At 45.1% G+C, this 27186-nt stretch overlaps 8 non-coding genes across 8 annotated transcripts; all 8 read right to left on the bottom strand.

Annotated features, from left to right (window-relative positions):
- Positions 1-4716: 4716 nt before the first annotated feature.
- Positions 4717-4798, bottom strand: trnal-aag (transfer RNA leucine (anticodon AAG)). The gene has a single exon. It is a non-coding gene; the product is annotated as a tRNA-Leu (tRNA).
- Positions 4799-7636: 2838 nt separating this feature from the next.
- Positions 7637-7718, bottom strand: trnal-aag (transfer RNA leucine (anticodon AAG)). Its single transcript has one exon. It is a non-coding gene; the product is annotated as a tRNA-Leu (tRNA).
- A 2838-nt stretch (positions 7719-10556) lies between these two features.
- Positions 10557-10638, bottom strand: trnal-aag (transfer RNA leucine (anticodon AAG)). Its single transcript has one exon. It is a non-coding gene; the product is annotated as a tRNA-Leu (tRNA).
- A 2838-nt stretch (positions 10639-13476) lies between these two features.
- trnal-aag (transfer RNA leucine (anticodon AAG)) lies at positions 13477-13558 on the bottom strand. The gene has a single exon. It is a non-coding gene; the product is annotated as a tRNA-Leu (tRNA).
- Positions 13559-16396: 2838 nt separating this feature from the next.
- On the bottom strand, positions 16397-16478 carry trnal-aag (transfer RNA leucine (anticodon AAG)). Its single transcript has one exon. It is a non-coding gene; the product is annotated as a tRNA-Leu (tRNA).
- A 2838-nt stretch (positions 16479-19316) lies between these two features.
- Positions 19317-19398, bottom strand: trnal-aag (transfer RNA leucine (anticodon AAG)). The gene has a single exon. It is a non-coding gene; the product is annotated as a tRNA-Leu (tRNA).
- Positions 19399-22236: 2838 nt separating this feature from the next.
- trnal-aag (transfer RNA leucine (anticodon AAG)) lies at positions 22237-22318 on the bottom strand. The gene has a single exon. It is a non-coding gene; the product is annotated as a tRNA-Leu (tRNA).
- A 2838-nt stretch (positions 22319-25156) lies between these two features.
- Positions 25157-25238, bottom strand: trnal-aag (transfer RNA leucine (anticodon AAG)). The gene has a single exon. It is a non-coding gene; the product is annotated as a tRNA-Leu (tRNA).
- Between the last annotated feature and the right edge of the window lie 1948 nt (positions 25239-27186).

Below are 27186 nucleotides of genomic sequence, written 5' to 3'. Positions count from 1 at the left end.
AAAGTGCACAAACCAGACATCCCACTCAGACCCAAAGTATCACTACCAGGGACACCATCACACAAACTGGCTAAAGAACTGCAACAGAAATAAAAACACCTGATCAGCGGATCCAGACACTCTATACAGTCAACGCTGGAATTCTTGGACATCATCAGAAATATCCATATAGACAAGGAAGAAACTATGGTCTCATTCGATGTAACGGCATTGTTCACTTCTATCGACAAAACCGTAGCCAGAGAAACAATAGCCAGCCTGCTGGACATACAGAACAGACAACAGGGCGTTGAATCTTTCAACACGGATGGCATAGTTAAACTACTAGGCCGGTGCCTCACAACACGCTTCATATTCAACAACCAAATATATGAACGGTACACCAATGGGCTCACCCATCTCTGGACTCATAGCAGAAGCGGTAATGCAAAGGTTAGAACAAACTGTCTAACCGCAAATTCAACTCTGGGTCAGATATGTGGATTGCACCTTTGTAATCATTAAAAACACAGAAATAGAGAACACACACCCGATCATCAACTCCATCCTCACAGGAATCCGATTCACTAGAGAAGAAGAAAAGGACAATCAACTCCCATTCCTAGATGGTACAGAGAACACCGAACAGAGAATTCACCACAAAGGTATACAGGAAAGTCACTCACACAGACCAAGTCCTGAACTATGAAAGCAACCACCCCATCACACACGAAATAAGTTGCATCAAAACACACTTCAAAAGGGCAACAACACACTTCAGTACACCAGGACTGCAAAAACAGGAAGAATAACACCAATACAATGTTTTCACCAAAAACGGATAACCCCGCAATTTCATCAACAGATGCCTAAGGGAAAGGCAACGGAACGAGAACATGCCACAACGCAAATGAGTAGCCACACTACCATACATCAAGAATGTTTCAAAACTGACAACCAGATTACTGCGACCACGAGGACTCATAGCAGCACACAAACCAACAGCCACTCTCAGACAACGACTCACCAGAACGAAGAACCCGATTACCAGCATGAGCAAAACCAACACAGTGTACAAACTCCCATGCAAGGACTGCACAAAACACTACACAGGACAAACAGGAAGACAAATAACGATCCGCATCCATGAACACCAATTAGCCACGAAACGACACGACCAGCTATCCTGAGCAGCTACACACGCAGATGACAAGCAACATGAGTTCGACTGGGACAACACTACTATTCTAGGACAAGCCAAACAGAGATCAGCCAGGGAATTCCTAGAGGCAATGCACTCATCCACAGATTCAATCAATAAGCACATCGACCTGGATCAAATATACCGACCACAGCAAAGGACAGCTGGAACTGACAACCGGAAGTAGCAGAGACAAACCACTATAAATTCCGGAGGAAACATCACAGGAGCGCTTCACAGGAGGCTCCCAAGCACTGAGGATGTCACATAGACAGGGGATGAAACGTATGCAACAAAAATTCGCAGTCCGGCCAACAGAACCACAACAACGAGCAACCGAGTTACAAATCTTCTCGCGAAGTTTTAACCCCAGTCCTGTTTCTCAAGGATGTGGAGGGGACCGGGTTTGAGAGTTGGGTTTGAGTTTCGCTGTCTTTGCTCTCGCTTCTGGTCTTACACATCCTCCGCCGTTTTCCTTCACTCACTCTCCATCTTGCACTCTCTCTACCTACCAATCTCCATGTCTCTGAATTACGTGATGCTTGGTTTTGCTTCTGTCGTGAAGAGATCACAGGCAATTGTTCGTGGAAAACAGCAGGGATGAAGACACAAGCTGCTGTTAGGGCAACATATGGAGTGATGTGTTCGCAGATTGTTTCCAAGACAACAGATCGGGAATGGGGTTGCAGGTTCTTGGTAGGGAACAGAATGATTTAACAGGCCATCAGTCGTAGAACAGAGTGGAGAACGTTTCACAGGTAATTCCTGGGGGAGCAGAGTGGGGATTGAGTTACACATTGTTGCGACGTAAGCAAAATGGGGCTGGGATCAGATCATATTGCTACGAAAACAGTCACGAAACGGGATCACAGGCCAATGCCTGGACAACGGAGTCAGAATGGGATTACAGGTCGTTGATGGGAGAAAAACGTGATTCCCCGGGGATTAAGTGTCGAGTGGGAAAGTGCCAAATTGTCGCTGCTGTCATGATCGTGTTCGCCTCCAGCGTGGAAAATTACAAACTGCTTTACGTTCCAAGCATGTTGACCTCAACAGGACAACTTTCACGTTCACACGGAACATGATACACACCGGACTACAGGGAAAATGCACAAAGCTGAGCAGGTCCAGTTCCACATCATACGGTGCAGCATAGTTTCAGTCACTGTGTCTGTTTTGTAGAATAAGAGTCCAAAGAATGTTCTCCACCCTAACACCGGAGGTAGCATTACAATACGAGAACGACCGATCACATTGTGAGGATGCTCTGACCTCGGGGCCAGTTCGAGATGCCACTTTCCTTGCCTTTTTATGCAATTGGCTGCAGGGATGTTCACACCTGGACATGAGCCACATCGACACAACTGAGTTGGAAACCTGCGTGGGAATCGACGAGAAGCGACTCAATAAATCTTGCTAAATTCCATGGTGCTTATTAGAAATGCAGTTTCTGTTCACCTCAATTTAAAAGGCAGTTTTTGAACAGAGTAACTGAAATCAAAAGCTAATTATCTCACCCCACCCCCACTCCGGGAGAGGTGCTAACTGCACTTGATTGCTTTTTGTTCTCGATGTGAAGAGCTCTCACGCCTGAGTCACCTTCACGCCTCTTGTTGCTGAGTGACTCAAAAAGAAGGAGTTTCACCAGAGCTGCAACTGCCTCACTTTCCCAGTCGCTCTCCCCGTTGACATTTTCCTGCTCATCAGTGATTTAAAGAAAACCAAAAGGATGCGATGTTATTCTGCAGCCTCTTTGTCGATTCCTCCGTTTAAATTCCAACATGGCTTAGATCTCGGGGCGCACCTTAATACTAGCTTTGAAAGCACAGGTCCAGAGCTTCCTCTGAGAGTGCAATTTCTTTCATTGCTGTTGCTGATTGAATGAGCCACTAACGTGCGAACTGCTCCAAAACATGATTCAGGACCTCTGGTGCCAATTCTCGCACTTTGAATAACGACAGACAGCTTCCAAATGAGGCCTTTCAGATACGACTTTGGGGTACATTTGGCAGACAGAATAGTTCAGGAATCCGTGGTGCACTGTGACACCAGCGCATCACCTTCTTCCCTGTCTTTGAACCGGGCCGCCTCAGCAAGGAATGCAAATGCAGTATTGCTCTTCGTGGAAGGATCGGTAACTACACTCTCAAACTGAATGGCACATGATCAGAAGCAGTTTGTAGAATATCTTTACAATGCTCTGCACAGTAATCAAATGGAAATACATTGCATTTCACTACGAGAGCAGATTTGTTCAAGCAAATTCGAAGGCAGGTTTGCAGATGGGAAAGCAAGCAGGAAAGCTCCGTTCTTGTCCATGTAAAAGGCTGCAGATGAAGAACAAAACAGTTTCGACCGCGGGAACCTATCTTGCGGAAGGTGAACGTGCTGATCACTATGCTACAGAAACAAGCCCACAGCCGCCCCAGCTGCAGCTCAGTGGTATCCGACACTGAAAGTTGAAGACATTCTACCTTTCACCTTTCTGTTTCCAAATGCTCGTTGTTTCATGGGAGTTGTTTAATTTTGGCTGTGTGGTATGCATGGACGAGATACACCGAAGTATCTGTTTTCACCCGGTGTAGCCCAATAACGTGGTGTTGCTTACACCGGCTTTAAAAGGATTACTTTTTAGCCGAGCTGGCCGTCGCAGTCTGTGGCACAATCTTTAGTCTGTTCGACTGCTCACTGGAAAGGTAGTATTGTGAAACACTGCAGAAACGAAGGACTTCCTTACTTTTGCTCCGACTGACCATACTCTGTGAAATTTTCCCAGATTCTCAGTTGAGGAGTTTTTGCAGCTGGAAATTATCTCAGAAAGCCTGTTAATTCGTAATGTATTGAACGAATCGCAAAACAGAAAACATTTGACACGCAACAGAAACAAAACTGGCAAACCAAATGCATTTTCAGATACAGTGAGCATGAATGCTAAATGTGAGACACTCCGAGCGCATGAGCCATAAAGTAATCTCACAACTAACATCAGGGCAATTCCAAACTACTCTTTCAATGATACTTGAGCCTCAGTGCACCACCATATCTCAGACAATGCTGAAAAGAGAGAAAGAAAGAACATAATAAGAATAGGCCACAAAAAGTGAATTTCACCAATCACAGTCTCGATTAGATCACCTTTCCCTTCCGGTGTCTCCGGGACGGAAACGAAGGAAATTGGAGAAATTCAATAACATATGACATCAAAATTCATCGGAACGATTTTCCCATTCGTCAGAAAGCCAAGTAACGATGAATCGACTCACCGCAGGACTTTGTTTCACAACAGCGATGAAATAGCTGTCTCCATTCGGTTCCAGTAAAATCTCAACATGCTTGGAACATAAAGCAACAGTAGAGCTGTTTGCAATTTTCCACGCGGGAGGCGAACACGATCAAGACAGCATAGACAATTTGGCACTTTCCCACTACACATTTAATTCCCCGGGAAGCAAATCAAATTGTTTTGTGAACAGAAGTACAGCGGGAATGGAAACAGCATTTTAACAAGTTGTGTCGTTGCAACTGATCAGTAGAAATGGCAGTGGTGGGATTCGAACCCACGCCCCTGTCGAGACTGGAGCCTTAATCCAGCGCCTTAGACCGCTCGGCCACACTACCAGCTGCGCGGCCGGCCAATTTTCTTGCATTTCCAATTGAGCTCCTGCATGACAACAGATGGAAAGTCACGTGAAATGGATTCCATGATTCCTCTCCGACTCGCACGGCTGCTTGGATGTGCCGGCTACAATATCAATTTCGCAACAAATAATGATAGCTCATCAATCCGGATAAAAATCAATGGTAAGCTGAGGCTATCTTCTCAGACTCTTTTCAGCTACAAATGTATCTGTGAGTGCGTGAGCAAACATGTTCGCTTATGATTTGGTCAAATAACCATGAACTGCTTGACATTACTGCAATTTCGATTCTTGCTTTGCTAAATGATTTCACCCATTGCTCGAAACAGGACAACTTTCACGTTTACACGGAACATGAAACACACCGGACTACAGGGAAAATGCACAAAGCTGAGCAGGCCGTGTTCCACATCATACCGTGCAGCATAGTTTCAGTCACTGTGTCTGTTTTGCAGAATAAGAGTCCCAAAGAATGTTCTCCAGCCTAAAAGCGGAGGTAGCATTACAATCCGAGAACGACCGATCACAGTGTGAGGATGCTCTGACCTCGGGGCCAGTTCGAGATGCCACTTTCCTTGCCTTTTACATAAACCGTGCAATTGGCTGCAGGGATGTTCACACCTGGACATGAGCCACATCGATACAACTGAGTTGGAAACCTGCGTGGGAATCAATGAGAAGCGACTCAATAAATCTTGCTAAATTCCATGGTGCTTATTAGAAATGCAGTTTCTGTTCACCTCAATTTAAAAGGCAGTTTTTGAACATAGTAACTGAAATCAAAAGCTAATTATCTCACCCCACCTCCACTCCGGGAGAGGTGCTAACTGCACTTGATTGCTTTTTGTTCTCGATGTGAAGAGCTCTCACGCCTGAGTCACCTTCACGCCTCTTGTTGCTGAGTGACTCAAAAAGAAGGAGTTTCACCAGAGCTGCAACTGCCTCACTTTCCCAGTCGCTCTCCCCGTTGACATTTTCCTGCTCATCAGTGATTTAAAGAAAACCAAAAGGATGCGATGTTATTCTGCAGCCTCTTTGTCGATTCCTCCGTTTAATTTCCAACATGGCTTAGATCTCGGGGCGCACCTTAATACTAGCTTTGAAAGCACAGGTCCAGAGCTTCCTCTGAGAGTGCAATTTCTTTCATTGCTGTTGCTGATTGAATGAGCCACTAACGTGCGAACTGCTCCAAAACATGATTCAGGACCTCTGGTGCCAATTCTCGCACTTTGAATAACGACAGACAGCTTCCAAATGAGGCCTTTCAGATACGACTTTGGGGTACATTTGGCAGACAGAATAGTTCAGGAATCCGTGGTGCACTGTGACACCAGCGCATCACCTTCTTCCCTGTCTTTGAACCGGGCCGCCTCAGCAAGGAATGCAAATGCAGTATTGCTCTTCGTGGAAGGATCGGTGACTACACTCTCAAACTGAATGGCACATGATCAGAAGCAGTTTGTAGAATATCTTTACAATGCTCTGCACAGTAATCAAATGGAAATGCATTGCATTTCACTACGAGAGCAGATTTGTTCAAGCAAATTCGAAGGCAGGTTTGCAGATGGGAAAGCAAGCAGGAAAGCTCCGTTCTTGTCCATGTAAAAGGCTGCAGATGAAGAACAAAACAGTTTCGACCGCGGGAACCTATCTTGCGGAAGGTGAACGTGCTGATCACTATGCTACAGAAACAAGCCCACAGCCGCCCCTGCTGCAGCTCAGTGGTATCCGACACTGAAAGTTGAAGACATTCTACCTTTCACCTTTCTGTTTCCAAATGCTCGTTGTTTCATGGGAGTTGTTTAATTTTGGCTGTGTGGTATGCATGGACGAGATACACCGAAGTATCTGTTTTCACCCGGTGTAGCCCAATAACGTGGTGTTGCTTACACCGGCTTTAAAAGGATTACTTTTTAGCCGAGCTGGCCGTCGCAGTCTGTGGCACAATCTTTAGTCTGTTCGACTGCTCACTGGAAAGGTAGTATTGTGAAACACTGCAGAAACGAAGGACTTCCTTACTTTTGCTCCGACTGACCATACTCTGTGAAATTTTCCCAGATTCTCAGTTGAGGAGTTTTTGCAGCTGGAAATTATCTCAGAAAGCCTGTTAATTCGTAATGTATTGAACGAATCGCAAAACAGAAAACATTTGACACGCAACAGAAACAAAACTGGCAAACCAAATGCATTTTCAGATACAGTGAGCATGAATGCTAAACGTGAGACACTCCGAGCGCATGAGCCATAAAGTAATCTCACAACTAACATCAGGGCAATTCCAAACTACTCTTTCAATGATACTTGAGCCTCAGTGCACCACCATATCCCAGACAATGCTGAAAAGAGAGAAAGAAAGAACATAATAAGAATAGGCCACAAAAAGTGAATTTCACCAATCACAGTCTCGATTAGATCACCTTTCCCTTCCGGTGTCTCCGGGACGGAAACGAAGGAAATTGGAGAAATTCAATAACATATGACATCAAAATTCATCGGAACGATTTTCCCATTCGCCAGAAAGCCAAGTAACGATGAATCGACTCACCGCAGGACTTTGTTTCACAACAGCGATGAAATAGCTGTCTCCATTCGGTTCCAGTAAAATCTCAACATGCTTGGAACATAAAGCAACAGTAGAGCTGTTTGCAATTTTCCACGCGGGAGGCGAACACGATCAAGACAGCATAGACAATTTGGCACTTTCCCACTACACATTTAATTCCCCGGGAAGCAAATCAAATCGTTTTGTGAACAGAAGTTCAGCGGGAATGGAAACAGCATTTTAACAAGTTGTGTCGTTGCAACTGATCAGTAGAAATGGCAGTGGTGGGATTCGAACCCACGCCCCTGTCGAGACTGGAGCCTTAATCCAGCGCCTTAGACCGCTCGGCCACACTACCAGCTGCGCGGCCAGACAATTTTCTTGCATTTCCAATTGAGCTCCTGCATGACAACAGATGGAAAGTCACGTGAAATGGGTTCCATGATTCCTCTCCGACTCGCACGGCTGCTTGGATGTGCCGGCTACAATATCAATTTCGCAACAAATAATGATAGCTCATCAATCCGGATAAAAATCAATGGTAAGCTGAGGCTATCTTCTCAGACTCTTTTCAGCTACAAATGTATCTGTGAGTGCGTGAGCAAACATGTTCGCTTATGATTTGGTCAAATAACCATGAACTGCTTGACATTACTGCAATTTCGATTCTTGCTTTGCTAAATGATTTCACCCATTGCTCGAAACAGGACAACTTTCACGTTTACACGGAACATGAAACACACCGGACTACAGGGAAAATGCACAAAGCTGAGCAGGCCGTGTTCCACATCATACCGTGCAGCATAGTTTCAGTCACTGTGTCTGTTTTGCAGAATAAGAGTCCCAAAGAATGTTCTCCAGCCTAAAAGCGGAGGTAGCATTACAATCCGAGAACGACCGATCACAGTGTGAGGATGCTCTGACCTCGGGGCCAGTTCGAGATGCCACTTTCCTTGCCTTTTACATAAACCGTGCAATTGGCTGCAGGGATGTTCACACCTGGACATGAGCCACATCGATACAACTGAGTTGGAAACCTGCGTGGGAATCAATGAGAAGCGACTCAATAAATCTTGCTAAATTCCATGGTGCTTATTAGAAATGCAGTTTCTGTTCACCTCAATTTAAAAGGCAGTTTTTGAACATAGTAACTGAAATCAAAAGCTAATTATCTCACCCCACCTCCACTCCGGGAGAGGTGCTAACTGCACTTGATTGCTTTTTGTTCTCGATGTGAAGAGCTCTCACGCCTGAGTCACCTTCACGCCTCTTGTTGCTGAGTGACTCAAAAAGAAGGAGTTTCACCAGAGCTGCAACTGCCTCACTTTCCCAGTCGCTCTCCCCGTTGACATTTTCCTGCTCATCAGTGATTTAAAGAAAACCAAAAGGATGCGATGTTATTCTGCAGCCTCTTTGTCGATTCCTCCGTTTAAATTCCAACATGGCTTAGATCTCGGGGCGCACCTTAATACTAGCTTTGAAAGCACAGGTCCAGAGCTTCCTCTGAGAGTGCAATTTCTTTCATTGCTGTTGCTGATTGAATGAGCCACTAACGTGCGAACTGCTCCAAAACATGATTCAGGACCTCTGGTGCCAATTCTCGCACTTTGAATAACGACAGACAGCTTCCAAATGAGGCCTTTCAGATACGACTTTGGGGTACATTTGGCAGACAGAATAGTTCAGGAATCCGTGGTGCACTGTGACACCATCGCATCACCTTCTTCCCTGTCTTTGAACCGGGCCGCCTCAGCAAGGAATGCAAATGCAGTATTGCTCTTCGTGGAAGGATCGGTAACTACACTCTCAAACTGAATGGCACATGATCAGAAGCAGTTTGTAGAATATCTTTACAATGCTCTGCACAGTAATCAAATGGAAATGCATTGCATTTCACTACGAGAGCAGATTTGTTCAAGCAAATTCGAAGGCAGGTTTGCAGATGGGAAAGCAAGCAGGAAAGCTCCGTTCTTGTCCATGTAAAAGGCTGCAGATGAAGAACAAAACAGTTTCGACCGCGGGAACCTATCTTGCGGAAGGTGAACGTGCTGATCACTATGCTACAGAAACAAGCCCACAGCCGCCCCAGCTGCAGCTCAGTGGTATCCGACACTGAAAGTTGAAGACATTCTACCTTTCACCTTTCTGTTTCCAAATGCTCGTTGTTTCATGGGAGTTGTTTAATTTTGGCTGTGTGGTATGCATGGACGAGATACACCGAAGTATCTGTTTTCACCCGGTGTAGCCCAATAACGTGGTGTTGCTTACACCGGCTTTAAAAGGATTACTTTTTAGCCGAGCTGGCCGTCGCAGTCTGTGGCACAATCTTTAGTCTGTTCGACTGCTCACTGGAAAGGTAGTATTGTGAAACACTGCAGAAACGAAGGACTTCCTTACTTTTGCTCCGACTGACCATACTCTGTGAAATTTTCCCAGATTCTCAGTTGAGGAGTTTTTGCAGCTGGAAATTATCTCAGAAAGCCTGTTAATTCGTAATGTATTGAACGAATCGCAAAACAGAAAACATTTGACACGCAACAGAAACAAAACTGGCAAACCAAATGCATTTTCAGATACAGTGAGCATGAATGCTAAACGTGAGACACTCCGAGCGCATGAGCCATAAAGTAATCTCACAACTAACATCAGGGCAATTCCAAACTACTCTTTCAATGATACTTGAGCCTCAGTGCACCACCATATCCCAGACAATGCTGAAAAGAGAGAAAGAAAGAACATAATAAGAATAGGCCACAAAAAGTGAATTTCACCAATCACAGTCTCGATTAGATCACCTTTCCCTTCCGGTGTCTCCGGGACGGAAACGAAGGAAATTGGAGAAATTCAATAACATATGACATCAAAATTCATCGGAACGATTTTCCCATTCGTCAGAAAGCCAAGTAACGATGAATCGACTCACCGCAGGACTTTGTTTCACAACAGCGATGAAATAGCTGTCTCCATTCGGTTCCAGTAAAATCTCAACATGCTTGGAACATAAAGCAACAGTAGAGCTGTTTGCAATTTTCCACGCGGGAGGCGAACACGATCAAGACAGCATAGACAATTTGGCACTTTCCCACTACACATTTAATTCCCCGGGAAGCAAATCAAATTGTTTTGTGAACAGAAGTACAGCGGGAATGGAAACAGCATTTTAACAAGTTGTGTCGTTGCAACTGATCAGTAGAAATGGCAGTGGTGGGATTCGAACCCACGCCCCTGTCGAGACTGGAGCCTTAATCCAGCGACTTAGACCGCTCGGCCACACTACCAGCTGCGCGGCCGGCCAATTTTCTTGCATTTCCAATTGAGCTCCTGCATGACAACAGATGGAAAGTCACGTGAAATGGGTTCCATGATTCCTCTCCGACTCGCACGGCTGCTTGGATGTGCCGGCTACAATATCAATTTCGCAACAAATAATGATAGCTCATCAATCCGGATAAAAATCAATGGTAAGCTGAGGCTATCTTCTCAGACTCTTTTCAGCTACAAATGTATCTGTGAGTGCGTGAGCAAACATGTTCGCTTATGATTTGGTCAAATAACCATGAACTGCTTGACATTACTGCAATTTCGATTCTTGCTTTGCTAAATGATTTCACCCATTGCTCGAAACAGGACAACTTTCACGTTTACACGGAACATGAAACACACCGGACTACAGGGAAAATGCACAAAGCTGAGCAGGCCGTGTTCCACATCATACCGTGCAGCATAGTTTCAGTCACTGTGTCTGTTTTGCAGAATAAGAGTCCCAAAGAATGTTCTCCAGCCTAAAAGCGGAGGTAGCATTACAATCCGAGAACGACCGATCACAGTGTGAGGATGCTCTGACCTCGGGGCCAGTTCGAGATGCCACTTTCCTTGCCTTTTACATAAACCGTGCAATTGGCTGCAGGGATGTTCACACCTGGACATGAGCCACATCGATACAACTGAGTTGGAAACCTGCGTGGGAATCAATGAGAAGCGACTCAATAAATCTTGCTAAATTCCATGGTGCTTATTAGAAATGCAGTTTCTGTTCACCTCAATTTAAAAGGCAGTTTTTGAACATAGTAACTGAAATCAAAAGCTCATTATCTCACCCCACCTCCACTCCGGGAGAGGTGCTAACTGCACTTGATTGCTTTTTGTTCTCGATGTGAAGAGCTCTCACGCCTGAGTCACCTTCACGCCTCTTGTTGCTGAGTGACTCAAAAAGAAGGAGTTTCACCAGAGCTGCAACTGCCTCACTTTCCCAGTCGCTCTCCCCGTTGACATTTTCCTGCTCATCAGTGATTTAAAGAAAACCAAAAGGATGCGATGTTATTCTGCAGCCTCTTTGTCGATTCCTCCGTTTAAATTCCAACATGGCTTAGATCTCGGGGCGCACCTTAATACTAGCTTTGAAAGCACAGGTCCAGAGCTTCCTCTGAGAGTGCAATTTCTTTCATTGCTGTTGCTGATTGAATGAGCCACTAACGTGCGAACTGCTCCAAAACATGATTCAGGACCTCTGGTGCCAATTCTCGCACTTTGAATAACGACAGACAGCTTCCAAATGAGGCCTTTCAGATACGACTTTGGGGTACATTTGGCAGACAGAATAGTTCAGGAATCCGTGGTGCACTGTGACACCATCGCATCACCTTCTTCCCTGTCTTTGAACCGGGCCGCCTCAGCAAGGAATGCAAATGCAGTATTGCTCTTCGTGGAAGGATCGGTAACTACACTCTCAAACTGAATGGCACATGATCAGAAGCAGTTTGTAGAATATCTTTACAATGCTCTGCACAGTAATCAAATGGAAATGCATTGCATTTCACTACGAGAGCAGATTTGTTCAAGCAAATTCGAAGGCAGGTTTGCAGATGGGAAAGCAAGCAGGAAAGCTCCGTTCTTGTCCATGTAAAAGGCTGCAGATGAAGAACAAAACAGTTTCGACCGCGGGAACCTATCTTGCGGAAGGTGAACGTGCTGATCACTATGCTACAGAAACAAGCCCACAGCCGCCCCAGCTGCAGCTCAGTGGTATCCGACACTGAAAGTTGAAGACATTCTACCTTTCACCTTTCTGTTTCCAAATGCTCGTTGTTTCATGGGAGTTGTTTAATTTTGGCTGTGTGGTATGCATGGACGAGATACACCGAAGTATCTGTTTTCACCCGGTGTAGCCCAATAACGTGGTGTTGCTTACACCGGCTTTAAAAGGATTACTTTTTAGCCGAGCTGGCCGTCGCAGTCTGTGGCACAATCTTTAGTCTGTTCGACTGCTCACTGGAAAGGTAGTATTGTGAAACACTGCAGAAACGAAGGACTTCCTTACTTTTGCTCCGACTGACCATACTCTGTGAAATTTTCCCAGATTCTCAGTTGAGGAGTTTTTGCAGCTGGAAATTATCTCAGAAAGCCTGTTAATTCGTAATGTATTGAACGAATCGCAAAACAGAAAACATTTGACACGCAACAGAAACAAAACTGGCAAACCAAATGCATTTTCAGATACAGTGAGCATGAATGCTAAACGTGAGACACTCCGAGCGCATGAGCCATAAAGTAATCTCACAACTAACATCAGGGCAATTCCAAACTACTCTTTCAATGATACTTGAGCCTCAGTGCACCACCATATCCCAGACAATGCTGAAAAGAGAGAAAGAAAGAACATAATAAGAATAGGCCACAAAAAGTGAATTTCACCAATCACAGTCTCGATTAGATCACCTTTCCCTTCCGGTGTCTCCGGGACGGAAACGAAGGAAATTGGAGAAATTCAATAACATATGACATCAAAATTCATCGGAACGATTTTCCCATTCGTCAGAAAGCCAAGTAACGATGAATCGACTCACCGCAGGACTTTGTTTCACAACAGCGATGAAATAGCTGTCTCCATTCGGTTCCAGTAAAATCTCAACATGCTTGGAACATAAAGCAACAGTAGAGCTGTTTGCAATTTTCCACGCGGGAGGCGAACACGATCAAGACAGCATAGACAATTTGGCACTTTCCCACAACACATTTAATTCCCCGGGAAGCAAATCAAATTGTTTTGTGAACAGAAGTACAGCGGGAATGGAAACAGCATTTTAACAAGTTGTGTCGTTGCAACTGATCAGTAGAAATGGCAGTGGTGGGATTCGAACCCACGCCCCTGTCGAGACTGGAGCCTTAATCCAGCGCCTTAGACCGCTCGGCCACACTACCAGCTGCGCGGCCGGCCAATTTTCTTGCATTTCCAATTGAGCTCCTGCATGACAACAGATGGAAAGTCACGTGAAATGGGTTCCATGATTCCTCTCCGACTCGCACGGCTGCTTGGATGTGCCGGCTACAATATCAATTTCGCAACAAATAATGATAGCTCATCAATCCGGATAAAAATCAATGGTAAGCTGAGGCTATCTTCTCAGACTCTTTTCAGCTACAAATGTATCTGTGAGTGCGTGAGCAAACATGTTCGCTTATGATTTGGTCAAATAACCATGAACTGCTTGACATTACTGCAATTTCGATTCTTGCTTTGCTAAATGATTTCACCCATTGCTCGAAACAGGACAACTTTCACGTTTACACGGAACATGAAACACACCGGACTACAGGGAAAATGCACAAAGCTGAGCAGGCCGTGTTCCACATCATACCGTGCAGCATAGTTTCAGTCACTGTGTCTGTTTTGCAGAATAAGAGTCCCAAAGAATGTTCTCCAGCCTAAAAGCGGAGGTAGCATTACAATCCGAGAACGACCGATCACAGTGTGAGGATGCTCTGACCTCGGGGCCAGTTCGAGATGCCACTTTCCTTGCCTTTTACATAAACCGTGCAATTGGCTGCAGGGATGTTCACACCTGGACATGAGCCACATCGATACAACTGAGTTGGAAACCTGCGTGGGAATCAATGAGAAGCGACTCAATAAATCTTGCTAAATTCCATGGTGCTTATTAGAAATGCAGTTTCTGTTCACCTCAATTTAAAAGGCAGTTTTTGAACATAGTAACTGAAATCAAAAGCTCATTATCTCACCCCACCTCCACTCCGGGAGAGGTGCTAACTGCACTTGATTGCTTTTTGTTCTCGATGTGAAGAGCTCTCACGCCTGAGTCACCTTCACGCCTCTTGTTGCTGAGTGACTCAAAAAGAAGGAGTTTCACCAGAGCTGCAACTGCCTCACTTTCCCAGTCGCTCTCCCCGTTGACATTTTCCTGCTCATCAGTGATTTAAAGAAAACCAAAAGGATGCGATGTTATTCTGCAGCCTCTTTGTCGATTCCTCCGTTTAAATTCCAACATGGCTTAGATCTCGGGGCGCACCTTAATACTAGCTTTGAAAGCACAGGTCCAGAGCTTCCTCTGAGAGTGCAATTTCTTTCATTGCTGTTGCTGATTGAATGAGCCACTAACGTGCGAACTGCTCCAAAACATGATTCAGGACCTCTGGTGCCAATTCTCGCACTTTGAATAACGACAGACAGCTTCCAAATGAGGCCTTTCAGATACGACTTTGGGGTACATTTGGCAGACAGAATAGTTCAGGAATCCGTGGTGCACTGTGACACCATCGCATCACCTTCTTCCCTGTCTTTGAACCGGGCCGCCTCAGCAAGGAATGCAAATGCAGTATTGCTCTTCGTGGAAGGATCGGTAACTACACTCTCAAACTGAATGGCACATGATCAGAAGCAGTTTGTAGAATATCTTTACAATGCTCTGCACAGTAATCAAATGGAAATGCATTGCATTTCACTACGAGAGCAGATTTGTTCAAGCAAATTCGAAGGCAGGTTTGCAGATGGGAAAGCAAGCAGGAAAGCTCCGTTCTTGTCCATGTAAAAGGCTGCAGATGAAGAACAAAACAGTTTCGACCGCGGGAACCTATCTTGCGGAAGGTGAACGTGCTGATCACTATGCTACAGAAACAAGCCCACAGCCGCCCCAGCTGCAGCTCAGTGGTATCCGACACTGAAAGTTGAAGACATTCTACCTTTCACCTTTCTGTTTCCAAATGCTCGTTGTTTCATGGGAGTTGTTTAATTTTGGCTGTGTGGTATGCATGGACGAGATACACCGAAGTATCTGTTTTCACCCGGTGTAGCCCAATAACGTGGTGTTGCTTACACCGGCTTTAAAAGGATTACTTTTTAGCCGAGCTGGCCGTCGCAGTCTGTGGCACAATCTTTAGTCTGTTCGACTGCTCACTGGAAAGGTAGTATTGTGAAACACTGCAGAAACGAAGGACTTCCTTACTTTTGCTCCGACTGACCATACTCTGTGAAATTTTCCCAGATTCTCAGTTGAGGAGTTTTTGCAGCTGGAAATTATCTCAGAAAGCCTGTTAATTCGTAATGTATTGAACGAATCGCAAAACAGAAAACATTTGACACGCAACAGAAACAAAACTGGCAAACCAAATGCATTTTCAGATACAGTGAGCATGAATGCTAAACGTGAGACACTCCGAGCGCATGAGCCATAAAGTAATCTCACAACTAACATCAGGGCAATTCCAAACTACTCTTTCAATGATACTTGAGCCTCAGTGCACCACCATATCCCAGACAATGCTGAAAAGAGAGAAAGAAAGAACATAATAAGAATAGGCCACAAAAAGTGAATTTCACCAATCACAGTCTCGATTAGATCACCTTTCCCTTCCGGTGTCTCCGGGACGGAAACGAAGGAAATTGGAGAAATTCAATAACATATGACATCAAAATTCATCGGAACGATTTTCCCATTCGTCAGAAAGCCAAGTAACGATGAATCGACTCACCGCAGGACTTTGTTTCACAACAGCGATGAAATAGCTGTCTCCATTCGGTTCCAGTAAAATCTCAACATGCTTGGAACATAAAGCAACAGTAGAGCTGTTTGCAATTTTCCACGCGGGAGGCGAACACGATCAAGACAGCATAGACAATTTGGCACTTTCCCACAACACATTTAATTCCCCGGGAAGCAAATCAAATTGTTTTGTGAACAGAAGTACAGCGGGAATGGAAACAGCATTTTAACAAGTTGTGTCGTTGCAACTGATCAGTAGAAATGGCAGTGGTGGGATTCGAACCCACGCCCCTGTCGAGACTGGAGCCTTAATCCAGCGCCTTAGACCGCTCGGCCACACTACCAGCTGCGCGGCCGGCCAATTTTCTTGCATTTCCAATTGAGCTCCTGCATGACAACAGATGGAAAGTCACGTGAAATGGGTTCCATGATTCCTCTCCGACTCGCACGGCTGCTTGGATGTGCCGGCTACAATATCAATTTCGCAACAAATAATGATAGCTCATCAATCCGGATAAAAATCAATGGTAAGCTGAGGCTATCTTCTCAGACTCTTTTCAGCTACAAATGTATCTGTGAGTGCGTGAGCAAACATGTTCGCTTATGATTTGGTCAAATAACCATGAACTGCTTGACATTACTGCAATTTCGATTCTTGCTTTGCTAAATGATTTCACCCATTGCTCGAAACAGGACAACTTTCACGTTTACACGGAACATGAAACACACCGGACTACAGGGAAAATGCACAAAGCTGAGCAGGCCGTGTTCCACATCATACCGTGCAGCATAGTTTCAGTCACTGTGTCTGTTTTGCAGAATAAGAGTCCCAAAGAATGTTCTCCAGCCTAAAAGCGGAGGTAGCATTACAATCCGAGAACGACCGATCACAGTGTGAGGATGCTCTGACCTCGGGGCCAGTTCGAGATGCCACTTTCCTTGCCTTTTACATAAACCGTGCAATTGGCTGCAGGGATGTTCACACCTGGACATGAGCCACATCGATACAACTGAGTTGGAAACCTGCGTGGGAATCAATGAGAAGCGACTCAATAAATCTTGCTAAATTCCATGGTGCTTATTAGAATTGCAGTTTCTGTTCACCTCAATTTAAAAGGCAGTTTTTGAACATAGTAACTGAAATCAAAAGCTAATTATCTCACCCCACCTCCACTCCGGGAGAGGTGCTAACTGCACTTGATTGCTTTTTGTTCTCGATGTGAATAGCTCTCACGCCTGAGTCACCTTCACGCCTCTTGTTGCTGAGTGACTCAAAAAGAAGGAGTTTCACCAGAGCTGCAACTGCCTCACTTTCCCAGTCGCTCTCCCCGTTGACATTTTCCTGCTCATCAGTGATTTAAAGAAAACCAAAAGGATGCGATGTTATTCTGCAGCCTCTTTGTCGATTCCTCCGTTTAATTTCCAACATGGCTTAGATCTCGGGGCGCACCTTAATACTAGCTTTGAAAGCACAGGTCCAGAGCTTCCTCTGAGAGTGCAATTTCTTTCATTGCTGTTGCTGATTGAATGAGCCACTAACGTGCGAACTGCTCCAAAACATGATTCAGGACCTCTGGTGCCAATTCTCGCACTTTGAATAACGACAGACAGCTTCCAAATGAGGCCTTTCAGATACGACTTTGGGGTACATTTGGCAGACAGAATAGTTCAGGAATCCGTGGTGCACTGTGACACCAGCGCATCACCTTCTTCCCTGTCTTTGAACCGGGCCGCCTCAGCAAGGAATGCAAATGCAGTATTGCTCTTCGTGGAAGGATCGGTGACTACACTCTCAAACTGAATGGCACATGATCAGAAGCAGTTTGTAGAATATCTTTACAATGCTCTGCACAGTAATCAAATGGAAATGCATTGCATTTCACTACGAGAGCAGATTTGTTCAAGCAAATTCGAAGGCAGGTTTGCAGATGGGAAAGCAAGCAGGAAAGCTCCGTTCTTGTCCATGTAAAAGGCTGCAGATGAAGAACAAAACAGTTTCGACCGCGGGAACCTATCTTGCGGAAGGTGAACGTGCTGATCACTGTGCTACAGAAACAAGCCCACAGCCGCCCCTGCTGCAGCTCAGTGGTATCCGACACTGAAAGTTGAAGACATTCTACCTTTCACCTTTCTGTTTCCAAATGCTCGTTGTTTCATGGGAGTTGTTTAATTTTGGCTGTGTGGTATGCATGGACGAGATACACCGAAGTATCTGTTTTCACCCGGTGTAGCCCAATAACGTGGTGTTGCTTACACCGGCTTTAAAAGGATAACTTTTTAGCCGAGCTGGCCGTCGCAGTCTGTGGCACAATCTTCAGTCTGTTCGACTGCTCACTGGAAAGGTAGTATTGTGAAACACTGCAGAAACGAAGGACTTCCTTACTTTTGCTCCGACTGACCATACTCTGTGAAATTTTCCCAGATTCTCAGTTGAGGAGTTTTTGCAGCTGGAAATTATCTCAGAAAGCCTGTTAATTCGTAATGTATTGAACGAATCGCAAAACAGAAAACATTTGACACGCAACAGAAACAAAACTGGCAAACCAAATGCATTTTCAGATACAGTGAGCATGAATGCTAAATGTGAGACACTCCGAGCGCATGAGCCATAAAGTAATCTCACAACTAACATCAGGGCAATTCCAAACTACTCTTTCAATGATACTTGAGCCTCAGTGCACCACCATATCCCAGACAATGCTGAAAAGAGAGAAAGAAAGAACATAATAAGAATAGGCCACAAAAAGTGAATTTCACCAATCACAGTCTCGATTAGATCACCTTTCCCTTCCGGTGTCTCCGGGACGGAAACGAAGGAAATTGGAGAAATTCAATAACATATGACATCAAAATTCATCGGAACGATTTTCCCATTCGTCAGAAAGCCAAGTAACGATGAATCGACTCACCGCAGGACTTTGTTTCACAACAGCGATGAAATAGCTGTCTCCATTCGGTTCCAGTAAAATCTCAACATGCTTGGAACATAAAGCAACAGTAGAGCTGTTTGCAATTTTCCACGCGGGAGGCGAACACGATCAAGACAGCATAGACAATTTGGCACTTTCCCACTACACATTTAATTCCCCGGGAAGCAAATCAAATTGTTTTGTGAACAGAAGTACAGCGGGAATGGAAACAGCATTTTAACAAGTTGTGTCGTTGCAACTGATCAGTAGAAATGGCAGTGGTGGGATTCGAACCCACGCCCCTGTCGAGACTGGAGCCTTAATCCAGCGCCTTAGACCGCTCGGCCACACTACCAGCTGCGCGGCCAGCCAATTTTCTTGCATTTCCAATTGAGCTCCTGCATGACAACAGATGGAAAGTCACGTGAAATGGGTTCCATGATTCCTCTCCGACTCGCACGGCTGCTTGGATGTGCCGGCTACAATATCAATTTCGCAACAAATAATGATAGCTCATCAATCCGGATAAAAATCAATGGTAAGCTGAGGCTATCTTCTCAGACTCTTTTCAGCTACAAATGTATCTGTGAGTGCGTGAGCAAACATGTTCGCTTATGATTTGGTCAAATAACCATGAACTGCTTGACATTACTGCAATTTCGATTCTTGCTTTGCTAAATGATTTCACCCATTGCTCGAAACAGGACAACTTTCACGTTTACACGGAACATGAAACACACCGGACTACAGGGAAAATGCACAAAGCTGAGCAGGCCGTGTTCCACATCATACCGTGCAGCATAGTTTCAGTCACTGTGTCTGTTTTGCAGAATAAGAGTCCCAAAGAATGTTCTCCAGCCTAAAAGCGGAGGTAGCATTACAATCCGAGAACGACCGATCACAGTGTGAGGATGCTCTGACCTCGGGGCCAGTTCGAGATGCCACTTTCCTTGCCTTTTACATAAACCGTGCAATTGGCTGCAGGGATGTTCACACCTGGACATGAGCCACATCGATACAACTGAGTTGGAAACCTGCGTGGGAATCAATGAGAAGCGACTCAATAAATCTTGCTAAATTCCATGGTGCTTATTAGAATTGCAGTTTCTGTTCACCTCAATTTAAAAGGCAGTTTTTGAACATAGTAACTGAAATCAAAAGCTAATTATCTCACCCCACCTCCACTCCGGGAGAGGTGCTAACTGCACTTGATTGCTTTTTGTTCTCGATGTGAAGAGCTCTCACGCCTGAGTCACCTTCACGCCTCTTGTTGCTGAGTGACTCAAAAAGAAGGAGTTTCACCAGAGCTGCAACTGCCTCACTTTCCCAGTCGCTCTCCCCGTTGACATTTTCCTGCTCATCAGTGATTTAAAGAAAACCAAAAGGATGCGATGTTATTCTGCAGCCTCTTTGTCGATTCCTCCGTTTAATTTCCAACATGGCTTAGATCTCGGGGCGCACCTTAATACTAGCTTTGAAAGCACAGGTCCAGAGCTTCCTCTGAGAGTGCAATTTCTTTCATTGCTGTTGCTGATTGAATGAGCCACTAACGTGCGTACTGCTCCAAAACATGATTCAGGACCTCTGGTGCCAATTCTCGCACTTTGAATAACGACAGACAGCTTCCAAATGAGGCCTTTCAGATACGACTTTGGGGTACATTTGGCAGACAGAATAGTTCAGGAATCCGTGGTGCACTGTGACACCAGCGCATCACCTTCTTCCCTGTCTTTGAACCGGGCCGCCTCAGCAAGGAATGCAAATGCAGTATTGCTCTTCGTGGAAGGATCGGTGACTACACTCTCAAACTGAATGGCACATGATCAGAAGCAGTTTGTAGAATATCTTTACAATGCTCTGCACAGTAATCAAATGGAAATGCATTGCATTTCACTACGAGAGCAGATTTGTTCAAGCAAATTCGAAGGCAGGTTTGCAGATGGGAAAGCAAGCAGGAAAGCTCCGTTCTTGTCCATGTAAAAGGCTGCAGATGAAGAACAAAACAGTTTCGACCGCGGGAACCTATCTTGCGGAAGGTGAACGTGCTGATCACTATGCTACAGAAACAAGCCCACAGCCGCCCCAGCTGCAGCTCAGTGGTATCCGACACTGAAAGTTGAAGACATTCTACCTTTCACCTTTCTGTTTCCAAATGCTCGTTGTTTCATGGGAGTTGTTTAATTTTGGCTGTGTGGTATGCATGGACGAGATACACCGAAGTATCTGTTTTCACCCGGTGTAGCCCAATAACGTGGTGTTGCTTACACCGGCTTTAAAAGGATAACTTTTTAGCCGAGCTGGCCGTCGCAGTCTGTGGCACAATCTTCAGTCTGTTCGACTGCTCACTGGAAAGGTAGTATTGTGAAACACTGCAGAAACGAAGGACTTCCTTACTTTTGCTCCGACTGACCATACTCTGTGAAATTTTCCCAGATTCTCAGTTGAGGAGTTTTTGCAGCTGGAAATTATCTCAGAAAGCCTGTTAATTCGTAATGTATTGAACGAATCGCAAAACAGAAAACATTTGACACGCAACAGAAACAAAACTGGCAAACCAAATGCATTTTCAGATACAGTGAGCATGAATGCTAAATGTGAGACACTCCGAGCGCATGAGCCATAAAGTAATCTCACAACTAACATCAGGGCAATTCCAAACTACTCTTTCAATGATACTTGAGCCTCAGTGCACCACCATATCCCAGACAATGCTGAAAAGAGAGAAAGAAAGAACATAATAAGAATAGGCCACAAAAAGTGAATTTCACCAATCACAGTCTCGATTAGATCACCTTTCCCTTCCGGTGTCTCCGGGACGGAAACGAAGGAAATTGGAGAAATTCAATAACATATGACATCAAAATTCATCGGAACGATTTTCCCATTCGCCAGAAAGCCAAGTAACGATGAATCGACTCACCGCAGGACTTTGTTTCACAACAGCGATGAAATAGCTGTCTCCATTCGGTTCCAGTAAAATCTCAACATGCTTGGAACATAAAGCAACAGTAGAGCTGTTTGCAATTTTCCACGCGGGAGGCGAACACGATCAAGACAGCATAGACAATTTGGCACTTTCCCACTACACATTTAATTCCCCGGGAAGCAAATCAAATTGTTTTGTGAACAGAAGTACAGCGGGAATGGAAACAGCATTTTAACAAGTTGTGTCGTTGCAACTGATCAGTAGAAATGGCAGTGGTGGGATTCGAACCCACGCCCCTGTCGAGACTGGAGCCTTAATCCAGCGCCTAAGACCGCTCGGCCACACTACCAGCTGCGCTGCCACCCAATTTTCTTGCATTTCCAATTGAGCTCCTGCATGACAACAGATGGAAAGTCACGTGAAATGGGTTCCATGATTCCTCTCCGACTCGCACGGCTGCTTGGATGTGCCGGCTACAATATCAATTTCGCAACAAATAATGATAGCTCATCAATCCGGATAAAAATCAATGGTAAGCTGAGGCTATCTTCTCAGACTCTTTTCAGCTACAAATGTATCTGTGAGTGCGTGAGCAAACATGTTCGCTTATGATTTGGTCAAATAACCATGAACTGCTTGACATTACTGCAATTTCGATTCTTGCTTTGCTAAATGATTTCACCCATTGCTCGAAACAGGACAACTTTCACGTTTACACGGAACATGAAACACACCGGACTACAGGGAAAATGCACAAAGCTGAGCAGGCCGTGTTCCACATCATACCGTGCAGCATAGTTTCAGTCACTGTGTCTGTTTTGCAGAATAAGAGTCCCAAAGAATGTTCTCCAGCCTAAAAGCGGAGGTAGCATTACAATCCGAGAACGACCGATCACAGTGTGAGGATGCTCTGACCTCGGGGCCAGTTCGAGATGCCACTTTCCTTGCCTTTTACATAAACCGTGCAATTGGCTGCAGGGATGTTCACACCTGGACATGAGCCACATCGATACAACTGAGTTGGAAACCTGCGTGGGAATCAATGAGAAGCGACTCAATAAATCTTGCTAAATTCCATGGTGCTTATTAGAAATGCAGTTTCTGTTCACCTCAATTTAAAAGGCAGTTTTTGAACATAGTAACTGAAATCAAAAGCTAATTATCTCACCCCACCTCCACTCCGGGAGAGGTGCTAACTGCACTTGATTGCTTTTTGTTCTCGATGTGAAGAGCTCTCACGCCTGAGTCACCTTCACGCCTCTTGTTGCTGAGTGACTCAAAAAGAAGGAGTTTCACCAGAGCTGCAACTGCCTCACTTTCCCAGTCGCTCTCCCCGTTGACATTTTCCTGCTCATCAGTGATTTAAAGAAAACCAAAAGGATGCGATGTTATTCTGCAGCCTCTTTGTCGATTCCTCCGTTTAATTTCCAACATGGCTTAGATCTCGGGGCGCACCTTAATACTAGCTTTGAAAGCACAGGTCCAGAGCTTCCTCTGAGAGTGCAATTTCTTTCATTGCTGTTGCTGATTGAATGAGCCACTAACGTGCGAACTGCTCCAAAACATGATTCAGGACCTCTGGTGCCAATTCTCGCACTTTGAATAACGACAGACAGCTTCCAAATGAGGCCTTTCAGATACGACTTTGGGGTACATTTGGCAGACAGAATAGTTCAGGAATCCGTGGTGCACTGTGACACCAGCGCATCACCTTCTTCCCTGTCTTTGAACCGGGCCGCCTCAGCAAGGAATGCAAATGCAGTATTGCTCTTCGTGGAAGGATCGGTGACTACACTCTCAAACTGAATGGCACATGATCAGAAGCAGTTTGTAGAATATCTTTACAATGCTCTGCACAGTAATCAAATGGAAATGCATTGCATTTCACTACGAGAGCAGATTTGTTCAAGCAAATTCGAAGGCAGGTTTGCAGATGGGAAAGCAAGCAGGAAAGCTCCGTTCTTGTCCATGTAAAAGGCTGCAGATGAAGAACAAAACAGTTTCGACCGCGGGAACCTATCTTGCGGAAGGTGAACGTGCTGATCACTATGCTACAGAAACAAGCCCACAGCCGCCCCAGCTGCAGCTCAGTGGTATCCGACACTGAAAGTTGAAGACATTCTACCTTTCACCTTTCTGTTTCCAAATGCTCGTTGTTTCATGGGAGTTGTTTAATTTTGGCTGTGTGGTATGCATGGACGAGATACACCGAAGTATCTGTTTTCACCCGGTGTAGCCCAATAACGTGGTGTTGCTTACACCGGCTTTAAAAGGATTACTTTTTAGCCGAGCTGGCCGTCGCAGTCTGTGGCACAATCTTCAGTCTGTTCGACTGCTCACTGGAAAGGTAGTATTGTGAAACACTGCAGAAACGAAGGACTTCCTTACTTTTGCTCCGACTGACCATACTCTGTGAAATTTTCCCAGATTCTCAGTTGAGGAGTTTTTGCAGCTGGAAATTATCTCAGAAAGCCTGTTAATTCGTAATGTATTGAACGAATCGCAAAACAGAAAACATTTGACACGCAACAGAAACAAAACTGGCAAACCAAATGCATTTTCAGATACAGTGAGCATGAATGCTAAATGTGAGACACTCCGAGCGCATGAGCCATAAAGTAATCTCACAACTAACATCAGGGCAATTCCAAACTACTCTTTCAATGATACTTGAGCCTCAGTGCACCACCATATCCCAGACAATGCTGAAAAGAGAGAAAGAAAGAACATAATAAGAATAGGCCACAAAAAGTGAATTTCACCAATCACAGTCTCGATTAGATCACCTTTCCCTTCCGGTGTCTCCGGGACGGAAACGAAGGAAATTGGAGAAATTCAATAACATATGACATCAAAATTCATCGGAACGATTTTCCCATTCGTCAGAAAGCCAAGTAACGATGAATCGACTCACCGCAGGACTTTGTTTCACAACAGCGATGAAATAGCTGTCTCCATTCGGTTCCAGTAAAATCTCAACATGCTTGGAACATAAAGCAACAGTAGAGCTGTTTGCAATTTTCCACGCGGGAGGCGAACACGATCAAGACAGCATAGACAATTTGGCACTTTCCCACTACACATTTAATTCCCCGGGAAGCAAATCAAATTGTTTTGTGAACAGAAGTACAGCGGGAATGGAAACAGCATTTTAACAAGTTGTGTCGTTGCAACTGATCAGTAGAAATGGCAGTGGTGGGATTCGAACCCACGCCCCTGTCGAGACTGGAGCCTTAATCCAGCGCCTTAGACCGCTCGGCCACACTACCAGCTGCGCGACCGGCCAATTTTCTTGCATTTCCAATTGAGCTCCTGCATGACAACAGATGGAAAGTCACGTGAAATGGGTTCCATGATTTCTCTCCGACTCGCACGGCTGCTTGGATGTGCCGGCTACAATATCAATTTCGCAACAAATAATGATAGCTCATCAATCCGGATAAAAATCAATGGTAAGCTGAGGCTATCTTCTCAGACTCTTTTCAGCTACAAATGTATCTGTGAGTGCGTGAGCAAACATGTTCGCTTATGATTTGGTCAAATAACCATGAACTGCTTGACATTACTGCAATTTCGATTCTTGCTTTGCTAAATGATTTCACCCATTGCTCGAAACAGGACAACTTTCACGTTTACACGGAACATGAAACACACCGGACTACAGGGAAAATGCACAAAGCTGAGCAGGCCGTGTTCCACATCATACCGTGCAGCATAGTTTCAGTCACTGTGTCTGTTTTGCAGAATAAGAGTCCCAAAGAATGTTCTCCAGCCTAAAAGCGGAGGTAGCATTACAATCCGAGAACGACCGATCACAGTGTGAGGATGCTCTGACCTCGGGGCCAGTTCGAGATGCCACTTTCCTTGCCTTTTACATAAACCGTGCAATTGGCTGCAGGGATGTTCACACCTGGACATGAGCCACATCGATACAACTGAGTTGGAAACCTGCGTGGGAATCAATGAGAAGCGACTCAATAAATCTTGCTAAATTCCATGGTGCTTATTAGAAATGCAGTTTCTGTTCACCTCAATTTAAAAGGCAGTTTTTGAACATAGTAACTGAAATCAAAAGCTAATTATCTCACCCCACCTCCACTCCGGGAGAGGTGCTAACTGCACTTGATTGCTTTTTGTTCTCGATGTGAAGAGCTCTCACGCCTGAGTCACCTTCACGCCTCTTGTTGCTGAGTGACTCAAAAAGAAGGAGTTTCACCAGAGCTGCAACTGCCTCACTTTCCCAGTCGCTCTCCCCGTTGACATTTTCCTGCTCATCAGTGATTTAAAGAAAACCAAAAGGATGCGATGTTATTCTGCAGCCTCTTTGTCGATTCCTCCGTTTAAATTCCAACATGGCTTAGATCTCGGGGCGCACCTTAATACTAGCTTTGAAAGCACAGGTCCAGAGCTTCCTCTGAGAGTGCAATTTCTTTCATTGCTGTTGCTGATTGAATGAGCCACTAACGTGCGAACTGCTCCAAAACATGATTCAGGACCTCTGGTGCCAATTCTCGCACTTTGAATAACGACAGACAGCTTCCAAATGAGGCCTTTCAGATACGACTTTGGGGTACATTTGGCAGACAGAATAGTTCAGGAATCCGTGGTGCACTGTGACACCAGCGCATCACCTTCTTCCCTGTCTTTGAACCGGGCCGCCTCAGCAAGGAATGCAAATGCAGTATTGCTCTTCGTGGAAGGATCGGTAACTACACTCTCAAACTGAATGGCACATGATCAGAAGCAGTTTGTAGAATATCTTTACAATGCTCTGCACAGTAATCAAATGGAAATGCATTGCATTTCACTACGAGAGCAGATTTGTTCAAGCAAATTCGAAGGCAGGTTTGCAGATGGGAAAGCAAGCAGGAAAGCTCCGTTCTTGTCCATGTAAAAGGCTGCAGATGAAGAACAAAACAGTTTCGACCGCGGGAACCTATCTTGCGGAAGGTGAACGTGCTGATCACTATGCTACAGAAACAAGCCCACAGCCGCCCCAGCTGCAGCTCAGTGGTATCCGACACTGAAAGTTGAAGACATTCTACCTTTCACCTTTCTGTTTCCAAATGCTCGTTGTTTCATGGGAGTTGTTTAATTTTGGCTGTGTGGTATGCATGGACGAGATACACCGAAGTATCTGTTTTCACCCGGTGTAGCCCAATAACGTGGTGTTGCTTACACCGGCTTTAAAAGGATTACTTTTTAGCCGAGCTGGCC

This window comes from Hemiscyllium ocellatum, unplaced genomic scaffold, assembly GCF_020745735.1.
Source record: "Hemiscyllium ocellatum isolate sHemOce1 unplaced genomic scaffold, sHemOce1.pat.X.cur. scaffold_724_pat_ctg1, whole genome shotgun sequence".
NCBI lineage: Eukaryota > Metazoa > Chordata > Chondrichthyes > Orectolobiformes > Hemiscylliidae > Hemiscyllium > Hemiscyllium ocellatum.
The sequence above is the reverse complement of the archived record's forward strand: the minus strand, read 5'-3'. Positions and strand labels throughout refer to the sequence as shown.